Here is a 7256-nt window from a genome sequence, read left to right on the forward strand (position 1 = left end):
GAGGGGAGCTCTGTGTGCCTGCCGCTCTCTTTCTCTCTACCTTTCAAATAAGTAAAATCAATAAATTAAATTTGCAGAATGAACTCTGAAAGAGAAAAGAGGCAGCTGACTTTTCACCCTAACAGACGACTGGGAGTGACTATGCGTCTATTTAATGGGCAGCTGTCTATCACTTCTGTGACCTAACACTTTTGCATTATCTCGCGGCTGGAAAAAGATGAACATTTAAGCAAGAATATATAGAACTTCTAATGATGATTAATCATTTTATCCAGTTTTTTTGAAAATATGACACAGAGGCTTTGCTTCTTAAGAGTAGCATTTGATTTTTTGTAAAATTTTTCAAGGGTCAAAGACAGATGTTTTCCTCCTGCACACATTAGCCCATGAAATCAGAGAGCAGAGAGCGTTGACTTGCAATCTAGAGCCGCGTGGGAGCGGTCAGTTTCTGAGCCTTACTTGCTGCCCGGCCGGATTCCACTCCGTGCGCTGGACAGTCCACCGTGGGCCTCGCGCTGCCTCCTGTGCCCGCTGCGCAGAGAAACCTGCCCTTCCACCGCCGCACAGAGGAACAGGCTGTTCTTCCAAGGACTCCCGGGAGTCCCCGCACGGGGATGGGGAGCAGTGGCCACCAGCCGGGCACGTGCTCCCCGTGCCTGAAGACACTTGTGCGTGGGCCTTTGGCCGTGGTGAGGGTGCGGGCGAGGCACCTGCACCCTGCGTGCAGGCGCCTGGAGTCCCGGCTCCACTCCCGGCTCCAGCTGCCTGCTGACCTGCACCCCGGGGCCAGCAGGTGACGCTCTGGTCGCTGGGTCGCTGCTGCCCTCGTGGGAGACCTGGATGAGTTCCCAGCCCTTGGCTTCCGTGCAGCCCAGACTCACTGTTGCAGGCTCTCAGGAGTGAACTGGTAGATGGGGACTCTGTCTGTCTGCCTATCTCCCAAATAAATAAACACAAGCCTTATAAAATACCTCCTGTATTGCTGACAGCAGAACAGGGGGGGCTCATCAAAGCTGTCTTTCCCCTCTCGTCTGCTCCGTGCAGTCCAGAGCCAGCAGGGGAAACCTTTTGGTTTATTTCATCTGAGAGACAGAGGCAGACAGAGGGCGTCCACGGCCCAGAGGCCCACAGCACCAGGCAGGAATTCAAGCCGGGTCTTGCACGTGGGCTCCAGAAAGCCGGTCCTGGAGCTGCCGCTGCTGCCCACGGGGTCAGCACTGGCAGACGTGGGCGTCAGACCTCAGTCACTCTGATGTGGGACACAGGGGTCTCCACCGGTGTCTTAACCACGAGGCCGAATGTCCACCCCGCAGAGAAACGTCATCACCATTGGTTTTGGAATCGGTCTCTCGTTGCCACCTTTCTCATCCAGTTTCACCCATAAACTAGACTCTTTGCTGCAGGTTGCTTCTGTAACACCAGCCATTGCATCAGCATCCCTAGGAATGAGCAAACAATGAAAGGGAAAGTGCAGCTGGGTCAGTGTCCTCTAAAGAAACTCTCCCAGAAGTTCTACTCCGCAGCTTCCACTTACATCTCATTGCACAGAGTCCGTCTGTAAGGAGGACCGTGACCAGCAATGTTTGTCTTCCTCCAGGCTCAGGACTGGCTCTGGCACACGTGGTGATGCGTGGTGTCCAAGCAATACCCTCGGGAAGATGAAACGGTAAACTGAAGCTGGAAGGGCTCCTGGCGCCAGGGTCAAGGCCTCACACGCGGTATCTAAGGCCACTGGCAGATCCCACAGTGTGCTAAGCGCCCTCTTCTGCAAGTCAGTGCCCACAGAGTGACGCTCAGGCCGCTGTGACTCCTGGGTCCCAGAACGCAAACCTCATTAGCCCAGGTAATGCCACAGTGGCACTGTTTGCAACCCAGGGCTCTGCAGGCCTGCGCCGCGGCTCACTAGGCTAATCCTCCGCCTGCGGTGCTGGCAACCCGGGTTCTAGTCCCAGTTGGGGCACCGGATTCTGTCCCAGTTGCTCCTCTTCCAGGCCAGCTCTCTGCTGTGGCCTGGGAGTGCAGTGGAGGATGGCCCAAGTCCTTGGGTCCTGCACCCGCATGGGAGACCAGGAGAAGCACCTGGCTCCTGGCCTCGGATCAGCGCGCGGTGCGCCGGCTGCAGCGACCATTGTGGGGTGAACCAACGGAAAAGGAAGACCTTTCTCTCTGTCTCTCCCTCTCACTGTCCACTCTGCCTGTCAAATAAATAAATAAAAAGAAAGAAACCCAGGGCTCTGCAGGGTCTCACCACGCTGAGAGGAGCTTGGAAAACAGAGGTGGTTTCTGTCCATCTGTCCATGAACATCTAAGCAAGAACACATAGAATTTCTAATGATGATTAATCGTTTTTATCCATAATCTTTTTGAAAAATGTAGGGTGTGGGTACTGATAGCTGATTTGCCTAAAAAGGAAAACCAGGGAAAATAGCAGCCACAGTCACAAAACCCTTCTGCATCAAAGAAAATGCAGTTTACTTCAAACGCAAAACAAATCAACAAAGAAAAAAAAAATGGGGACTTTCTGTGCTCATTGATTGATCTATGCTCAGTGTGATTCAGTCTTTTCCCAAAGACTCAGCATCTCCCTCCCTGTGCCCGTCCTGGGGCTGATGAGTAATAGTGGTTTTCTTGAGTTAAAAAGCAGTAAACAGCTTTATTGTAGTTCTTGGAAAAGTCAAGGAATTTGCAAGTCAAGCTTGATTTTCCTTCTTTCTTTCTGTTGCTAATGTGTTTCCTGGATCTGGCTTAGCTTCCAAGGGAGCACGGGAGGTTAGGTGGGTACACTGGAGGCCTTGGACTTGGTGGATTTGTTTAATTTGATGAGGGCAATGCCTGCACATCAGCGAGGGAACGTGGCTAAATTCTCCAACTGTTAGGTGAAAAGCTGCACACGGAGTTGTGTCCCTTAACCACTCCCTGCTCAGTTCCTTCATTGGTCAACTGCAGATGAACGCCTACCCGACCAGAGAAGGTTGAAAGCCTTCAAGACAACTTCACATTTTTGCAGCGACCTAAAGTATGGAGCGTTGTGGAAATTCTAAGGAGATGACCAATCCCAGGCACAGTGACAACGTGAGGATCCAAACCAAACCCAAAAGGTCTGAGTCACTGTCGCAGACGATCAGTGGTCCAGTCCCTCGCAGAGTAGGAGAGGCCGGGCTGGGGGTGGCCCCCTCCATGGTGCCGGCACCCCAGGTGCACAGCTGCCAGCTCCTCTCCAGGAGGCCTGGTCCGCTGCTCCCACCCCGCCCCACCCCGCCCTGCCCCCTCCTTAGCTCCCAGGACTGTGGGGCCTGGGCTGCCTCCCACACTGGATCTGCTCCTGCTCAGCCCACGGAGGCAGCACCGGGTTTAGGAGCAAAGCAGCCCGGAGTATTTTATTACGCCTGTGTGCTCCCCGCCAGGCCGCGGTTTGGTGGTTCCTGCCTCCCCCTGCAAGGCTGCGGCTTCTGCTGGCCCTGGGAGCTCTGCCCTGCCATGTCCCTCCCCCGTCCTGCAGACTCCGGCTTCCGGTTCCTGAGTGGCTCACAGCCCATCCAGGACACCCCCTGCTGTGTTCCGGGAGGAGCCAGGGCTCTGGCGGGTGCCTGTGGCTTGCTTCAGGGTGTGCTGCTGGGAGCGCCGGGCACTGTGGCTGCCGTGCCCTGTGCGCAGCGGCTAGGGAGCCTGGAGTCACCCAGCACGGCAGCGTAGCTGGGATCTGACCTGAAGCCCTGTGGCTCTGAAAAGCAGCGTCGTGCTGCTCCCAAAATCTGAACCGAGGGCTGCCCAGGCCAGGGACTTTCCCAATCGCAGCAGCAGGGGTAGAATTGATTATGCGATTTACTATTCATTAGTCGCCATTCACTCTGAAAAGCGCTTATTCGAAGTCATTAGATGAATTCTCCAATCACCCAGAGAGACTTTCAATTAATCCAATAGAAAAGCCTTTTTGTGCCACAGTTAATTTGGGCTTGTTAATGTATAATTAGCCTGCAATGTCGAACTTTCTTCTATTGCCACAATGCAAAACCGGGCAGAAGCAGGACTGAGTTACACATAATCAAAGGCAATTGCAGAAGCCTCTTTTCAAATTAATGGGGATAATAAAAGATTTCACAGCCACTTCTACGCCTAAGCCTGTGCATAATTCAGATTAAAGGCAGCAGGCACAGGCAGGTCGCAGTGGTGCCTGAACCAGCGCCGGCCAGCTCGCAAGGCTGATTAGCGAGAGCTCTGTGAGCCTGCCCTGCGCACAGCCACTGCTCAGTATTGCAAACCCAGCACCGTTCCACTCCTGCGATTATTTCAAAAGCCGAGCAGAGGGCGCTTGCAACGAACGGAGCTGACGTGGCAGGGGCAGCAGCTACCAAACACAAACCACACGAGGGTGGAGAGCAGCTCTGCAGGAGACCACCGACCACTTCTAACCCACGCGATGCTGTGGAAAGAGACTGAGACCCGGTCCCACGGGTCGGATCACGGCTGAACGGAAACCGCATTTGTCTAGACAGACACCAGTTGGGCCAAATCCACAGAGACGTCACCGAGTACCAGTTTCCTATGCGGAACTTATAATGAATAATATTGTCTTTTTACAGTAATGGGAAGTAGCTGACATACGCCATTTGTGTCAGTACAAGTATAATAAACACTTGCAACTACCTCTCACAAGCGTTCTCACACGTCTTCTGTTGTTGGACATTGGCCTGGGCCAACACCACACCTCCTGGTGTACGTGTGCATCCTGGGGGTGCACCCAGTGTCGTCGGTGCTCTGCACGCAGCACCATGGAGTCCACGGCAGCGCGGAAGACACTTGGCTCACAGTCACGGGAACAGTCTCCCATAGCCAGCTTGGAGCTTTTCTTTACAAATGTGGAATGATTATCATTCTGTATCATAAAGCATAATTGGTTAAAATGGTGTGATTGGGTCTCATCCACTTAAGTTTTTTTAAGATTATTTATTTATTATTTGAAAGGTAGAGTTATAGAGAGGCAGAGGCAGAGAGAGAGAGAGAGAGAGAGAGAGAGAGAGAGATCTTCCATCTGCTGGTTCACTTCCCAGTTGGCCAAGTTGGCTAGGTCTGGGCTGATCCAAAGCCAGAAGCATGGAACTTCTTCCAGGTCTTGCCGTGGGTGCAAGGAAGCCCCACGGGGCTCCCCCATTGCCCAAGGACTTGGGCCATCTTCCACTGCTTTCCCAGGCCATAGCAGAGAGCTGGATTGGAAGTGGAGCAGCCGGGACTCAAACCGGCGCCCATATGGGATCCCAGCACTGCAGGCGGCAGCTTTATCCACTATACCACAGTGCTGGTCCCGTCCCCTTGGCTTTAATAGTAACCATGTCATCTTAAGACATTCCTAAATGCTAAGAACTCTTAATATTTTACCAGTATTAACCATTTAGTTCTTGTAACTGTTCTTTTTTATAATTTTCATTTATTTGTTTGAAAGACAGAGACCGGCACAGAGAGCGCCCATCCGCGTGCTCGCTGTCCAAATGCCTGCACTGTGTTTGGAGGAGGTGGGTGGCAGGGGCCCAGGCACTTGAGCTGTCAGCTGCTCCTCCCGGGGTGTGCATGAGCAGCGAGCTGGGACTGGGGGTGGAGCTGCCACCAGAATGTCCCCCCCCGCACCGGTGTGGGGGGTGAGTGCCTGGAGCAGCTGCCCCCCCCCAGTGTGGGGGGTGAGTGCCTGGAGCAGCCGCCCCCCCCCCCGTTGTGGGGGGTGAGTGCCTGGAGCAGCCGCCCCTGCAGCTCTTCTCCCGAGGTAGCTGCTCTGATGACTTCTGATTTATAGCCAGGAGACGGAGCCCTGGGCGGAATCCACCGACAATACGTCAGTACAGCTTCACCGGGCTAAAGCCACAGCCTGTTAGGACCCACCCCGTGTGCTGTCTCACCTGCGTTCCCTCCCTAACCAATGAGTCCTGTGTCTAGGGTGACAGTCCCCAGTTCACCAGCTCCACAGCCAACAGTGCTGGGCTGGGCTGGGCCTGCAACCCAGCGCTTTCTCGATGCTGTCAGCCCACCGCGGTGACAGGCGGTCTTCAGCACCCGGGGAGAAATGGAGTGGAAAAACCCACTGCTTCCCTGGCCTCTGCGACCCTCAGTGCAGAATCCAGAGTCAACAGCTCAGCTTCCCGGACCCGAAATCCACCAGCCGGTCTTCCGAGAGCTCCTGTCCCTTGCCTTCTTCCCCCCCACCCCTCCCCAGTACCTTGTTTCTAGAGGGAAGTCAGGAGGTGAGCACAGAGTTTCTCGAGGGTTTAGGAGATCCTTGAGTGTGGTTTTTGCTGCCTGCTCTGAGCCTGTGGACAAGCGGGAGCTGCCAGAGCCCCAGGCTCCAGCCGCGGATCCTGGCAGGCGCAGCAGGGGCACAGGCTCACCCGCCTGGCTTCCCCTCCCACCCTGCCTTCTTCGCTTCTCCACCCTCCTTGACTTGGTAACCCTGCACTCTGTGTATTGAGCTTCCTGAGGCTCTGGAAAACCCCGCCCACTTCCTGCCTTCTGGAAGATCTCCCAGGACTTCTCAGCCTCTTATGGGGAGCTGCCAGAAACCAGGAAATGCTGGAGGGAGAAAGCGAAAATCTTCGGAGCCTTCGGGCGCGGCCCCTCCAATGCAGTTCTGTCAATGGTTCTCAGCTGTCAGTGAACCCCGCGTATTTTTCGTAAAGTTTCCAGCTTTCCTAGTCTCTCCCAGCGGCAGGCTTTTTTTCTTTTCTTTTCTTTTCTTTTCTTTTCTTTTCTTTTCTTTTCGACAGACAGAGTGGACAGTGAGAGAGAGAGACACAGAGAAAGGTCTTCTTTTTGCCCTTGGTTCACCCTCCAATGGCCGCTGCGGCCGGCGCACTGCGCTGATCAGAAGCCAGGAGCCAGGTGCTTCTCCTGGTCTCCCATGTGGGTGCAGGGCCCAAGCACTTGGGCCTTCCTCCACTGCACTCCCGGGCCACAGCAGAGAGCTGGCCTGGAAGAGGAGTGACCGGGACTAGAACCCTGGGGTGCTGGTGCTGCCGGCGGAGGATTAGCCTATTGAGCACCGGCCATGGCAGGCTTTTGACCTGGCAAACTGACCCCTCCCAGCCCACAGAGAGTGTGCCTCTCACCTTGCATTTCCTTGTGCACTTCTTGGCTGGGTGAGAAACTCACAGGCACTCGGAAGCCTCTCCAAAGTGTGGTTGGAGGCCGAGAGCCGCTCCACACCTCCCAGGCTGCGGACTCAGAGGAAAACAGGTTCCCCGCTGATAGGGGGGCAGTAATGAGGGCGGACAGAG

General features: G+C 54.7%; 1 long non-coding RNA gene across 2 annotated transcripts; it reads right to left on the reverse strand.

Moving 5' to 3' along the window:
- Nucleotides 1-306: 306 nt before the first annotated feature.
- Nucleotides 307-6434, reverse strand: LOC108175700 (uncharacterized). Of its 2 annotated transcripts, XR_011385128.1 has the most exons (4): nucleotides 6203-6363; nucleotides 4645-4873; nucleotides 1535-1649; nucleotides 307-1439 (listed from the first exon to the last, which is right to left on the reverse strand). It is a non-coding gene; the product is annotated as an uncharacterized lncRNA (long non-coding RNA). The 2 variants fall into 2 exon arrangements; XR_001792370.3 differs by lacking the exon at nucleotides 4645-4873 and having other exon boundaries at nucleotides 960-1439; nucleotides 6203-6434.
- Nucleotides 6435-7256: the final 822 nt, after the last annotated feature.

Source organism: Oryctolagus cuniculus, chromosome 21 (genome assembly GCF_964237555.1).
Source record: "Oryctolagus cuniculus chromosome 21, mOryCun1.1, whole genome shotgun sequence".
NCBI lineage: Eukaryota > Metazoa > Chordata > Mammalia > Lagomorpha > Leporidae > Oryctolagus > Oryctolagus cuniculus.